Raw genomic sequence first — 15550 nt, 5'->3', positions numbered from 1 at the left:
TGGCTTGGTAGGCATGTAACCTGTGCAGCTGCAGCTCAGAAGGGTGCAGTGCTTGGTTTAATGATCTGATTAAAATTAAAATTTTAAGAAACTAAGTAATTTTTTAACAAAGGCTCACATTTTCATTTTACACTGGGCCCCGCTAATTATATAGCTGGTCCTACTCAGCAGATGTGCTAAGTTGAGGAAATAAGCTAAGAAGCCTATGAGAACAAAGCAGCTAGAGTTCACAGAACAGAAAAACACACAAGGAAGAGTTATATATCAGGAGAGGATCCTGATTATTCAGCCAAGTACAGGTCAGCACATGCATACGAAAAAACTATCTGATGCTAGGGAAAGAACCATTGTAATGGATTGTTTTGACAGGGCTTGAGACGCACAGGGCTTGAGACAGAGCAAGGAATAGTGCCTGTGCCCAATGTCAGAGTGGAAAAACTCATAATTCAGGAGCATTGCATAGAGTACTCAAGAAGGTTTTATCTTGGAAGTAGAGAACAATTAACTCTACATTGAGCACCTCTCCAAACCCACTTTTAAACACACACACACCATAAAAGCACAATTCCAAAAGACAAAATTGCTTCCAAGTAACTTAACTGCATCTTAGAACAAAGCTCAAGATTTGTACATTTACAGAAATACCTGGCACCCAACAAAGTAAATCTCACAGTATCTGCCACCCAAACACAGATAATCAAATACACAAAGATGTAAGAAAACATGACCCACCACAAAAAGAATAATCACAACCAACTCAGAACTGACAGAGGTGTTGAAATTAGCAGAGATGGATATTAAAACACCACCACAGCAGATCTGTAGGCTGCCACTGAAGCAGTAACGAGGTGAAAAATTTTAGCATTAAATCTTTATTAGAAAAGATTTCAAATCAATAAACTCAGTTCCCACCTTAAGAAAGAAAATAAGAACAAATTAAAGTAGAAGGAAGAAAATAAAGATTAAAGTGAGAATTCATGAAACAGAAAAAAGCCATGAAACCCAAAAGAGGGGTCTTTGAGATGATCAATAAGTTGATAAATGTCTAGCTAGACTGACTAGAGAAAAAAAAAAGACACAAATTATCAGTATCAGAAATGAGAGGTGTCTTCACTACAGTTTTATACATATTAAAAGCATAAAATGCTGGCCAGCCTGGCCAACATGGTAAAAGCCCATCTCTACTAAAAATACAAAAATTAGCCCAGTGTGGTGGCCAGCGCCTGTAATCCCTGCTACTCAGGAGGCTGAGGCACGAGAATCACTTGAACCCGGGAGGCAGAGGTTGCAGTGAGCTGAGACGGATGAAATGTTATAAACAACTTTACGCCATAAATACAAGTTAAAGGAAATGGACCAATGCACTGAAAGACAAGCTCACTCAAGAAGAAATAGATATTCTGAATAACTCTGTATCATTATCAAAGAAATTGCATTTGCAGTTAAAACTCTCTGACAAAGAAAACTCCCTGTGTAGATGGCTTCATTCGTGAATCTTATCAAACATTTAAAGAAGAAACAACAGCAACTCTAAACCAACTCCTAATAGAAAATGAAAGAGGAAGGGAATACTTTCCAACTCATTCTGTGAGTTCAGAAGTACTCTAATAACAAAACCAGACAAAGACATTACAAGATAAAACTACAGACCAACATCCATGATGAAATGTAGACGCAAAAATTCTAAGCAAAATTTTATGCAACAATAGAATGTATCACAACCAAATGGAATTTATCCCAAAATTGTATGACTGCTTTAACATTTGAAACCTAACCACTGTAATTAATTCACTATATTAATGAATTAAAAGGGGAAAACCACATAATCTCAACAGACATAGAAAAAACATTTTACAGCCAGGCACAGTCTCAGTTCGAGACTGGCCTGACCAACATGGTGAAACCCTGTCTCCACCAAAAATACAAAAATTAGCTGGCCATAGTGGTGGGCACCTGTAATCCCACCTACTCAGGAGGCTGAGGCAGGAGAATCACTTGAACTCAGGAGGTGCAAGTTGCAGTGAGCTTGAGATCAAGCCACTGCACTCCAGCCTGGGAGACAGAGTGAGAAGAAAGAAAGGAAGAAAGGAAGAGGAGAGGAGAGGAAAGGAAGGAAGAAGGAAAGGAGGGAGGGAAGGAAGGAAGGAAGGAAGGAAGGAAGGAAGGAAGGAAAAAAAGAAGCATTTTACAAAATTCAACATTCATTCTTCATTTGAAAAAAAAAAAAAAAAAACTCAGCAAACCAGAAATAAAAGGGGGCTTCCTTAACCTAATCAAGAGCATCTGTGAAAAACCTATAGCTAATCTCATACTTACTGGTGAAAGACTGAAAGCTTGCCCTCTTAGATCAGCAACAGAAAGGGACATTTGCTCTCACCACCTCTATTCAACATTGTAGGCTGGGTGCAGTGGCTCATGTCCGTAAGCAATCCCAGCACTTTGGGAGGCTGAGGCGTGCGGATCACTTGAGGTCAGGAGTTCGAGACCAGCTTGGTCAACATAGTGAAACCCCTGTCTCTACTAAAAATACAAAAATTACCCAGGCGTAGTGGTGGGCACCTGTAATCCTAGCTATTCGGCAGACTGATGCATGAGAATCACTTGAACCCGGGAGGCAGAGGTTGCAGTCAGCTGAGATCGTGCTACTGCACTCCAGCCTGGGCGATAGAGTGAGATTCAGTCTCAAAAATAAATAAATAAATAAATAAATAAATAAATAAATAGTACTGAAGAGTCTAACCAGTACAATCATGTGAGAAAAGAAATACAGTTATATGATATAACACAACATTTCAGTCGATGACAGACCACATATACAATGAGGGTCCCATAAGATTATATTTCTGCTATACCTTTTCTACTTCTAGATATGTTTAGATACTAAAATATTTACCATTGTGTTACAATTGCCTACAGTATTTGGTGCAGTATACTCTATGACGTTAGCACAATGATGACATTGCCTAACAATGCATTTCTCTGAATGTGTCCTCACAATTAAGAGACACATGACCATAAAAGGATCTAAAGTGGAGAGAAAGAAGTAAAACTGTCTTCATTCACAAACATCATGATTGTCTGGTGATATGGTTTGGCTCTGTGTCCCCACCCAAATATCATCTCAAATTGTAATCCCCACGTGTCCCCACCAGCAAGGGACCTGGTGGAAGGTGACTGGCTCATGGGGGTGGTTTCCCCCATGCTGTTCTCATGATAGTGAGGGAGCTCTCACAAGAGCTCATGGTGTTAAAGTGTGGCCCTTCCTCTTTCTCACCTGCCACCATGTAAGACATGCCTCACTTCTCCTTTGCCTTCCACCATTATTGTAAGTTTCCTGAGGCCTCCCTGCCCATGCAGAACTGTGAGTCAATTAAACTTCTTTTGTTTATAAATTACTCAGTCTCAGGTAGTATCTTTTTTTTTTTTTTTTTTTTTTTGGAGACAGTGTCTCACTCTGTTACACAGGCTGGAGTTCAGTGGTGCAATCTCGGCTCACTGCAACCTCTACTTCCGGGGCTCAAGTGATTCTTCCACCTCAGCCTCTCAAGTAGCTGGGACTATAGGTGTGTGCCACCATTCCCAGACAATTGTCTTTTTTTGGTAGAGACAGGGTTTCACCATGTTGGCCAGTCTGGTCTCAAACTCCTGACCTCAACTGACCCGCCTACCTCAGCCTCCCAAAGTGCTGGGACTACAGGCATGAGCCACCACGCCTGGCCTCTGGTAGTATCTTTATAGCAGTGTGAAAATGGACTAATACATCTTTATAGAAAATCCAATGAATAAATAATAAAGTTACTATAACTAATAAGTTTACCAAGTTTACAGATACAAAATCAATATATGAACCATCACATACTATTTTCAAAGGTTAAACACCCTTTAAAGTAGCATCAACAATATTAACTGCTTAGAGATAAATCTGACAAAACATGTGAAAGACCTATACAACAAAAAATACGAAATTTTGCTGAGAGAAATTAAAGAAGGCCTAAAGAGAGATCACTTCTATCATAGGTTGAAAGACTCAACATTGTTAAGATGTAAATTCTCCCAAGTTAATCTACACATTCACAGCAATCCCAACCACAAATCCAGCAGGTTTTTTGGGAGAAACTGACAAACTGATTCTAAAACTCATATTGAAATAAAAAGGACCTAGAATAGCCAAAACAACTCCGAAAATAAAGTTGAAGGATTAACACTACCTGATTTCAAGAATTATTATAAAGTTTATGTAATCAAAAGAGGTACTGGCATAAAGACAGACAAACAGATCAATGCAACAGAATATAAACTCCAGAAAAAAAAAAAAACACATATATGGACAACTGACTTTTGACAAAGTCCCAAAGGCACTGCAGTGTGAAGAAAGATAGCCTTTTCAACTACTGGTGCTTGAAAATAATAAACTCAGATGTATACCTCCATATCATATATAAAAATTTACATAAATCATCAGTATAAATATAAACCCTGAAACTATAAAACTTCCTGAAGAAAATATAGAAAAAATATTTAAAAGCATAATCTATAAAGAACAAATGGATAAAGTGAACTTCATTGAAATGAAAAACTTCTCTTCAAAACTCACTGTTATAAAAAAGACAAGTCAAAGGGCAAGAAAAAATCTTTGCAAACAAATATGAAAAAGATTTGTATCCAGAATAAAGAATGTTAATAGTATCAGTAATAAAAGAAAAAAAAACAATTTAAAAATAGGCAAAAAATTTCAACAGTTCAACAAAGAAGATGCAAGGATGGCAATAAGCTCATGAAAAGATGCTCAATGTCATTAGAGAAATGCAAATTATAACCATAATGAGATATCAGTACACACCTATTAGAAGGTCTAAAATTAAAAAGACTGACCATACTAAGTGTTGGTGAGGATATGGAGGAACTGAAATTTCCATACACTCCTGGTAGGAATGTTGAACAATATAACAACTTTGGAAAAGTTTGGCAGTTTCTTAAAAAGTTAAAACATACAAACTATGATATGATCAGCCATTTCATTTGTAGGCATTTACCCAGAAGCAAAGGAATATACATCCATATAAACACATTTATGTGATAGCCAGGCATAGTCGCACACACCTATATTCCTACCTACTTGGGAGGCTGAGGTAGGAGGACTACATGAGTTCAGGAGCTCAAAGCCACCAAATGTCCATCAACTAACAAATGCATTAGGCAGTCTGTAGTATTACCCACATAATGGAATACTACTTCGCAAAAGAAAAGAATGAACTATTGATACAGACAACAACATAGATGAATCTCAAAATATGCTGAGTGAAAGTAGCCAGACCAAACAAAAGAATATATATAGTCGGTCATGGTGGCTCACACCTATAATTCCAGCACTTTGGGAGACCAAGGTGGGACAATCGCTTGAGCCCATGAGTTTGAGATCAGCCTGGGCAGCACAGCAAGACCCTATCTCTACAAAAATTAGCCAGGTGTTGGAGCGCACGCCTGTAGCTCCAGCTACTCAGGAGGCTGAGGTGGGAGGATTGCCTGAATCTAGAAAGTTGAGGCTGCAGTGAGGTGTGATCACACTACTGCCCTCCAGCCTGAACAACACAGCTAGACCTGTCTCCAAAAAAAAAAAAAAAGAGAGAGAGAGAATCTAATGCATGATTTCAGGCTGGGCGTGGTAGCTCACGCCTGTAATCCCAGCAGTCTGGGGAGGCCGAGGAGGGCAGATCACTTGAGGTCAGAAGTTCTGGGCCAACATGGTCAAACTCCGTCTCTACTAAAAAATACAAAAATTAGCCAGGCGTCATGGCAGGTGCCCGCAATCCCAGCTACTCAGGAGGCTGAGACATGAGAATCGCTTGAACCTAGGGGAGAGGCAGAGGTTGCAATGAGCTCAGATTTCTTTTTCAGAGAAAATAATGAAGGTAAAGGTGGCAAGTATGGGAAGTAGCCAAAAGAATAATTATTTATCGTAGAAAGGCAAAAGCTACTATTTCTACTTCCAAGTCTGGCAATTTTGAGTACAGCGAAAGTTTATTATTTTCCTGCAGATAGGCAATAAACTCTCGGTCACTAAAGCTGTCTCTCTGAGATAGAGAACTAATCAAACCTACAACACAATATACTGGCCACTGTATTGCTCATCAAAGGTAATAGTAAATGCTTTCTAAGTAGATGAGAAAGAACATTTCAGAATTTTCCCAGATTTGAAAGAGAAGACAGTCCTTAAATTATTTCATGAAAAAATCAAGACAAGTCACAACAATTTCTGACTCCAGGCCATACATAGGCCCTTCTTCAGCTTCAGGAAAATCACAAAGGATCACTTTCTCTCAGAAACACTACCTTAGGTACTCAGTGTAATGCTTCAGAGCTGTGCTATCTAATACAGAAAGCAATAGACACATGTGGCTATTTAAATTAACTACAATTAAATAAAATGGAAAATGCAGTTCCTAAGTCACACTAGCCACACCTGAAGTGTTCAATAACCACACGTAGCTACCATGTTGGATAGCACAGATAGAGAACATTTCTATCATTACAAAAAGTTGCATCAGACAGTGCTACTGCACAGTAACTAAGTTTAGAGAAAGATGGTAGCTTTTTAACAACTCTTTAGTTCTTTAGAAACTTTCATAAGTGGTGTTATAACAGTTTTATGAATCCATGCTTTTTAAAGTTTAGGTACTGAGGCCACCCACCAATGAAATGAAATTTGCTTCAAATACTATCAACCTAGAATGGAGCATAGATTTTTTTAATCCCATAAAATTTCCTTTACCTTGGGTGTATTTAACTACTTGCAAAGCACCATCAGTAATCTATGGGACTCAAAGCTGTTCCGCCCCCTTTGCAACATTTGAAAACTGACAGAGAAGAAAATCATGACAGTTATACCAAATCAGCAACTCAGAAACTAAGAAAAAGCAGTGAAACAATCAAAAGCCATGAATATACTGACAGAGTATATTCATGACGACTTTGACAAATGAACTCGAGGGAGGGAAATGCCAACAAGAACTCAGTAAGTGCAAAGTTTTTTTCAAAATAAACTACCACTTTATTAATGGATATAAATGTCGGTAAATTGAATGAATAATTCAGGTCCACTTTCAGTGAAGTGGAATCTTCACTAAAACCATATATTATTGACTTCACAGCACTTGTTTCTAGTTGACTGCTTAATAAATAAATAAATCTACTCTAATCCCAGTTTACAGCCAATAGTGAAGACAAATATTATCTATTACTCACCCACCCATTTTAAGTACCTTCAGCCAAAATAAAATCTTACCCCAATGTTGTAAAAGAAAAAAAAAAAATTAATAGGTCTGAAAACCTTATAAAGGAAAGAGAGGGCATAAAGTACAGCACCTGGTCCAACTATCAGTCTGCTAATAATCTCATTCAAATAAAATAATAGCTCTTGTATGAGACTCCAAGAGATAATCTTGAGTGTTTCAAATCATACCTGATAAGTCCTAACACTTTACAGATCCTCAAAATGAACAGTCTCACAATTCCATATATCTACAAGAGTCCAAAAACTACTGAGCAGCCATATCTGTTATTCTAATACCACACTTAGTGTGGATATTATATCTGGAGGTGTATTTTCATTAACAGAAGATTTATCCATTATTTCTGAAGCCTCACAGAGGCAAGTATAAACTTCATGAGTGGCTGACAAAATAGAAAGACTGGGTTGGTGAATTAATGCTCTTAGAGTGGGGCTTATGTGCTAAACCCAGCTTTATGTGGGCCTTCTGTATGCAGCTGGAGAACAGCTGCTGCCTCAGTCACTTTAAAAAAGCAAAGTGGGTAACGTGCTGAGTGAGGTATAACAGCTGGGTCCTACCAAGCCTAATAAATTGCAAACAGGTTAAAATAAATAGGAGAGAGGCTGTTTAACCCAAAGGAAGGAAGTGGAAGAAAAACTCAGCATACGCAACTAATTTCGATATTCCATTTTTTTCTTTCCCTCCTATGCAATCAAAAACCTTTTTGAAAGGAAAGATTTTTATTTTATTTTATTTTATTTTTTTGAGACAGGGCCTTGCTCTATCGCCCAGGCTGGAGTGCAGTGGGAAGATCACGGCTCACTGCAGCCTTGACCTTCTGGGCTCAAGCGATCCTCCCACTTCAACCTCTCAAGTAGCTGGGACTACAGGCACACACAACCATACTGGGCTAATTTTTTTTTTTTAAATTTTGTACAGATGGGGTCTCACTATTTTGCCCAGACTGGTCTTGAATTCCTAGGCTCAAGCAATCCTCCCACCTTGACCTCCCAAAGTGCTGGGATTACAGGCATGAACCACTGCACCCAGCTGGGAAACAACCAGCTAATAAGGACAAGATATATCAATGGAAAGAATTTGATACAAATGCAAGATGAAGCCATTGTTTCTGCTATTAAGGCAGAGAAAAAATATGCAAATATGGAAAGCAAGCACTGCTTTTTCAGAAAAAAATCTTAAGTAAACCATGGAATTAAGTGTGAGACTGCTGACTAGAATGAATGAAGAGTAGATTCAGTCACTGTAGAAGAACTTGGCAACCTCAGGAAATGTGCTGGAAAACTTCAGCCAGCCATCAACAACAAATTTACAATGTGTTCCTATACTATTCAGAAGGCAGTCAAATCAACAAGTATAAGCAAAAATTTAATCTCAACTAGTGAGACACTGGCCAACCTAGGACTCATTCCCCTGCAAAGATACACAGAATAGTTATCTCTTCAATTTAAAAATGTGTTCAGTATATACAATAAGAGGGCTCAGTAAGTAAGGGCTGGGGCACGAGACGGCTTAGAAAAAAAGGTCTTAGATTATGGGTTCAAAATAACAAGAACTACAAAAGCACTTTGTTGAATGTAAAGCACTTTACAGAGAATGGAGACTAAAAAATTACAATCAAACAAAAACTAAAAGTTATTCCTGATGGTTGAAAGGAATATGCTCAAATCTCTGTGAACAAATACACTTGTATCAACATCACAAACTACATCATCAATCTAAATTTTCAACGAGGATCATCACAGAAAGACTAAGGAAGAATAAATGATAGTCCTAGACCAATGCATACTTAGTGGGTTTTGTTTGTTTGTTTGTTTGTTTTGAGACGGAGTCTCGCTGTGTAGCCCAGGCTGGAGTGCAGTGGTGCGATCTCAGCTCACTGCAGGCTCTGCCTCCCTGGTTCACGCCATTCTCCTATCTCAGCCTCCCAAGTAGCTGGGACTACAGGCGCCCGCCACCACGGCTGGCTAATTTTTTTATATTTTTAGTAGAGACAGGGTTTCACCATGTTAGCCAGGACGGTCTCGATCTCCTGACCTCATGATCCACCCACCTTGGCCTCCCAAAGTGCTGGGATTACAGGCATTGAGCCACCGCACCTGGCCCCATACTAAGTGTTTTTTAAAATCACTGGGAGATTCCATTCCAATCCTATTCCAACCTTTCTCTGTTTCTTATCCTGAAATCTGAGTCAAGGGCTCTGACCTACTGGTCCTTAGTGCTAGGACACTAGGTAATTCTTGCCACAGAACCAAATTCCGTCAATACTTAGTCCCTAGAATGGGCTCCTCTGGCCTCTCAGTACACCAGAAGAAACAGGCTAGAACCTTGACATGCAAAATCTTTTGTGACTTTTAATTTTTACTTAATTTCAAACTTTCGAAAACTGTAAGCATAATTCAAGGATCTGCCATATACCATTTACAGACTTACCAACCATTCATATTTTGTTATGAAAAATCTGACACATTTTTGATCCCTGACCTATATATGTTTTTCTTCTGGGTATGACTTTACATCCTAACAAGCCTTCTAAATTCTCCGATTTTAATGATACTAAATTATTTTTATATTTATTCATTTATTCATTTATTTATTTTGCTCTGTCACCCAAGCTGGAGTGCAATGGTGCCATTTCAGCTCACTACAACCTCCGCCTTCTGGGTTCAAGCGATTCTTGTGTCTCAGCCTCCCAAGTAGCTGGGATTTTTGTAGAGACAGGGTTTTCATCACGTTGGCCAGGCTGGTCTCAAACTCCTGAGGTCACTGGCACCTGGCCTGATACTAAATTAATTTAATAACCACAAGGGGATTTGATTGTTTCCTAAAAATAAACATTGAGCAAGAATCTACTAAGCAAGGTTCCCATCAAAGAAACAGTTTCTCTCAGATTTTTAGGGAGTAAATATCTCCCAAATACTCAAATCTGGTACAGGGGAACAGAAAAAAAAAAATTAAAGCAAATTTCAATAACTACTGAAGCAAGTCCCCTCCCCACACACACAATGTTTTAGTTCTTCTGAGTAACTCACTACTCTGACCACTATTGTATACAGACATTCCCTGATGTTCAATGGTTTGAGTTACATACTTTTTCAACTTTACCATGGTACAAAAGCAACACACATTCAGTAGAAACTATACTTTGAGTACTCATCCAGCCATTTTGTTTTCCACTTTGGTACACTATTTAATAAAATATGAGATATTTAGCACTTTATTATAAAATAGGCTTTCTGTTAGATGATTTTTGCCCGACTATAGGCTGTCAGTGCTCTAAGCATGTTTAAGGTAGGTTGTAGCCTAAGCTATAATGTTTGGCAGCTTAAGTGTATTAACCATCTTTTTGACTTATGGTATTTTCAACTTACGATGGATTTACCGGGATGTAACCTAATTTTAAATCAAGAAGCATCTGTATTTGATTCCCCTATATACCTTTCTCTTGCTCAAAAATACTCCAAATAGCATAAACAGTCATGTGCCACATAACATTTCTATAAATGATGGACCACATATGCGACAGTGATACCATAAAATTTTAATGCTGTACTTTTACTATACCTTTTCTATGTTTAGACACACAAACACTTAACACTGCGTTTCAAATGCCTGTAGTATTCAGTACAGTCACATGCTAAACAGGTTTGTAGCCTAGGAGCAATAGCCTATACCATATAGCCTAGGTGTGTGTAGTAGGCTACACCAACTAGGTTTGTGGAAGTTCACTCTAGGAAGTTCACTCAGAACATATCCTCATTGTTAAGTGACACACGACTGCAGTTTAATTGCACTGAAATATATCTTTAAGAATTTTAGGGGTAGGACTTCATAATGTTCGCAGATTACTGGACACATTCGGGTGTTTCAAAAACACAGGGTCAACTGGGCATGGTGGCTTGCGCCAGTAATCCCAGCAACCAGGGAGGCTGAGGTGAGAGGATCACTTAATTGAGACCAGGAGTTTAAAACCAGCCCCAGCAACATAGAGAAAGGGAAGGGGGAAGGGGGAAGGGGGAAGGATTTGAATAAATTTGATCAGCTTGGCCTGATGAGAAAGTATGTGGTCTTGGGAATGAGTGTGCCAACCTTGCTCACTCCCTGTCCCAGTTCTCACTCTGAAAAGATTTAAAGCCTCTCTCATAGTAACTGCTAGCCATCCTTACTCCTTATTTTCCCCATGGAGCAGCACACACCAAATATTACCAATACCACACCCCCATATTAACACCCAGCTTCAGGCTTCCTACTGATCCTCTGTCAGGTGGTCTGGTTTTTCACCCTTCCAAGGAGGGGTCTGCATCTAGTATTCGCTAACCCACCTCTCTATCTTGTTGGCTTACTGAATGCATAATATCCTATCAATGGTTAGGCCTCACCCAATTAGTACTTTCAATAAAAACTTTTTTTTTCCTCATCCATTCTTAGCCCTCTTGCCTCCCCAGGAACATATCTCATTCTACATCCTCTACAGAATAGTAAAACTTGTTTTTCTTTTAAATCTCTAATGAGACTTCTAGAGACAGCCCATTAAATCCCAATTTCCTGTCAAAAAAACAATTCTAGTCCTGTGATCACTTGCAGAATACAAATTACTGACCCAGGATGATCCCAGGAAATGTTATTTTTCAGTTCTAATGTTCAATTCCTCCCATTTAGATATTCTAGTTGGTGCTCTCCTACCAGCAGGGCAATCATTTTAGGGAACCTTTAATGTTACAATTTACATATGGCAGCAAAAAACACCAAAACAAGAGGATTATGTTAGTAAAATACAATCATCAAGTAAATTTACTTGAGACCCCATGTGGAGAGAAAAGGGTGACTACATCAAAAAAGGGGAAGTGTCTGGAATGTGGACTCAACACTTAAAAAGGAAAAACAGGACATCCATGAAGGGGAGAACATAGTGTCAAAGATGGGAGGTTGGTAACATGCAAGAAGACCAATCATTTAGCAAGTGTATCAAGGATAATGGAAACCAAGTTTCTTGCTGTAAGAGAACACTATAAAAGAAAGTGAGAAAACTAGAATGAATCCTGAGGTATTGAGTTGGAACTGGAGTTATCAGTATTAATTCACAATTTTCAATATATTTAAACATAGAAATAAACATAGAAAATATAGGTAAATGTAAATGTATCCATTGAGAGGATCTGGAAGTAGCAACACCCCAATAGTAATGAGCACAACTGGTTACCCAGATCCTGGCTTACTTCTTTCCCTTAAAAAGAACCAAGGCTCCTTGGAGAAATGACTGATTATCTAGGGCTGGGATGCGGACAGTACAAGGTGAGCTTAGAATATCTTTTTTGTGCCAGAAAGCAAGAAACTACCGAAACTACTCAAAATAGACATAGAATGCCTGAAGAGGCTCTTACAGGCCAAATCTAGGACAATTTGAGGATCAAAACTAGTAACAGTACAGAAGATCATAATCCACTGAATAAAATAGGAAACCATGGTATAAGTAGATACAAATTAAATGAGGAAAGTGTCACAAAGATGGATATTTACCTATTTTAAAATACTTTCCCACAAAATGTTTATTAATTACAAAAACAAGAAGAGTAACTTTACAGTACCAAAGCCCAGCAGATATCACCCTAATGAAGCAGTTAGAGGTCATCATTAGTAATCAGTCAAACTGAAAATGTATGCCCTGTAACAACAAAGTACAATGAGAACAACATAATTTACATGATATTCCTGCAAAGGTACATAGCTTGCATCACATGAGGAAATAACAGATAAAATCAAATCAAGGAAAATACAACTTATAACTGGTCTGTCATCTCCAAAAGTGCCAAGTTCATGATAATCATGAAAAGACTAGGGAACTGTTCCAGAAGGAAATAAAGGGGCATTATAGGGACATGTGCTATAAAAGACATTATTAAACCTGAGGATTAGATGGTAACAATCTATTAATACAAATTTCCTGGTTTTGGACATTTTGTTTTAGTTACAAAGAAAAGTGTTCTTGTAGAAAATAAACACTAAAGTATTTGGGAGTGATAGAGCAACAAGCTGGCAACTGCTTCTCAAATGGTTCCAGCAAAGTTATGGTGATTTTTTTTTAAGGTAAATCCAGAAAATCCACTTATGAGAAAATCCAGAAAATTCAACTATAAGTCTGGCAAACCCAGGTTCAAAATCAGGTTCAGTCACTTATGAACTGCAAGGCCTTGGACAAGTTGCTTAATCTCTCTAAGCGTTGTTTGCTCAGTGAATAATGAGGATCAATCTGTGGTGAGAATTAAGTGAGAGATATAAGGCACCTTAGCACAACGCCTGGCACTTTGTATGTGCTTTTTAATTAATTCTAATTTCTCTGAAAATAAAATCTGGTACTGTAATGTTTAGTTTTCCCTAAAATACGTGGAAGAGAATACCCAACCTTGGTCACATTCTAGCATTTGTATAGACTTTTAGTCATCAGTCTCAGTTACTATTTCTAGAACCTGCTGTTTGCAATTCTGTATCACGGTCTGTCACTGTCTTTGCATAGAAGGAAAATGCAAATGCCAACCTCTTCTATGATTCATTCCCCCTTTGTCTACAAACCATGCAGTCTGGTTTGCGGTTGTGTAAAGGATCATTAAAGTTATTCTTCTGGGCCAGGAAATGTGGCTCATACCTGCAATCCCAGCACTTAGGGAGGCCAAGGCAGGAGGATTCCTTGAGCCTAGGAGTTCAAGACCAGCCTGGGTAACATGGCGAAACCCCATCTCTACAAAAAATATAAACATTAACCAGGCATGGTAGCACATGCCTATAGTCCCAGCTACTCAGGAGGCTGAGGTGGGAAGGTTACCTGAACCCAGGGAGGCCGAGGCTGAAGTGAGCCATGATCGTGCCATTGCACTCCAGCCTGTGTAACAGAGATCCTGTCTCAAATTTAAAAAGTTATTCTTCTGGCCACACTGCCAGTGATTGCTTCACTTCAGTCCATAAGACAGCAGTCAGTATTCAGTACCCTATTCTCAACTACTTAGCACAGCTGATTTGTCTAAGACAACACATATTTATCTGGCCTTCAGGGAGTATAGTTTCCTCATTAAGTGAAGGACAAGAAGGGAAGAACAGCACAACTCAAAGGAAAAAAAAAAAGAATGACAACCCTCACCTGGGAAGCAGTGGAATAACAACCATATAAGGAAGGAATTCCAGAGGTCTCAGATGTCCCTTGTACACTGTCCAGGTCAAGAAATGGATATCTGAACTCCCGGCTACTCACTATTAACCTTATAGAAATGGTTGGGGTATTTTCCCCAATTATATGTGTGTGCATATATATTGACATCCATGAGATTGTGTCTGTATACACCAGGACACTGCTACTCACAGTCCACAGAAAAGTGCCAGTCTGCAAATTGTTACTGTTCTAAAAAAATAGACCAGTAACTGGTCAAAAAAAATAGACCAGTAACTGGTCAATAAGTAGTTACTGGTCTAAACAAAGTAAGTAGAGAAATTAAGGGTAGAATTTAGAAAATTTTATAGTAACTTGACAGAATAAGTTTGCTGAATATAATAATTAAAAATCAGGACATATTTTATGTCTTTACAATTGGTGCTTTTAAAAATCAAGTTATTTTTATTGTACTTTACAAAAATGCTGAATTGTCATAGGTTGAGGGAAGAAAACAACTGGTCTTTTACCACAGATAGTTTAAAAAGCAATACACTAATTTTCATATCCTACATTTATACACAATAAGCTAATATTCACTGGGCACTTACTACATGCCCGGTACTGTATGCTGTACACTCAGTATCTCACTAAATCCTCACAGGGATCTAAGTCCTATTACTACCCTCATCCCCCAGATGAGAAAACCACGGCTCAGAGAGAATGTACAACTTGCCTAAGTTCCACAGTAAATTATATGAACTTAAGCCCTTAATCACTAAGCCATAGAGTCCTGAAAACCACATAAAGTAATAAAAGAAAACTAAAGTTACTGAGAAATGATGGGAGAAGGGATTCCAGAATGCATGATAGACCAGTTGGTGTTCTTTGAATATGGGTATTTTGGCTTTGCTCCACGGTATGTAAGAGAGTAGTCTACTTAACTAGGCTCAAGTAAAGATAAACTGCATACAAGAATACATACGTCTCATTGGGATCCAAAGGCAGGGATTGAATCAACGTCAGAAACCAAAGATGGCTGGCTGTCTCTAAGAGGCTGTGCAGTCACTGACACTATGAGTGGTTCTGCTTTGTTCTCTTTGCCAAGGTCTTCTTCTTCTTCTTCAAC

At 38.5% G+C, this 15550-nt stretch overlaps 1 protein-coding gene and 1 long non-coding RNA gene across 3 annotated transcripts in view; both read right to left on the bottom strand.

The window, feature by feature from the left end:
* ZFAND3 (zinc finger AN1-type containing 3) overlaps positions 1 to 15550 on the bottom strand; it is a 317651-nt gene that overhangs the window by 175646 nt on the left and 126455 nt on the right. The window lies entirely within an intron of this gene.
* LOC129060225 (uncharacterized) overlaps positions 1 to 15550 on the bottom strand; it is an 83155-nt gene that overhangs the window by 33796 nt on the left and 33809 nt on the right. The window contains exon 2 of the long non-coding RNA XR_008526766.2: positions 1 to 15550. This exon is cut by the window's left edge and continues 33796 nt beyond it. This is a non-coding gene — a long non-coding RNA (uncharacterized LOC129060225).

This window comes from Pongo abelii, chromosome 5 (assembly GCF_028885655.2).
Source record: "Pongo abelii isolate AG06213 chromosome 5, NHGRI_mPonAbe1-v2.0_pri, whole genome shotgun sequence".
NCBI lineage: Eukaryota > Metazoa > Chordata > Mammalia > Primates > Hominidae > Pongo > Pongo abelii.
The sequence above is the reverse complement of the archived record's forward strand: the minus strand, read 5'-3'. Positions and strand labels throughout refer to the sequence as shown.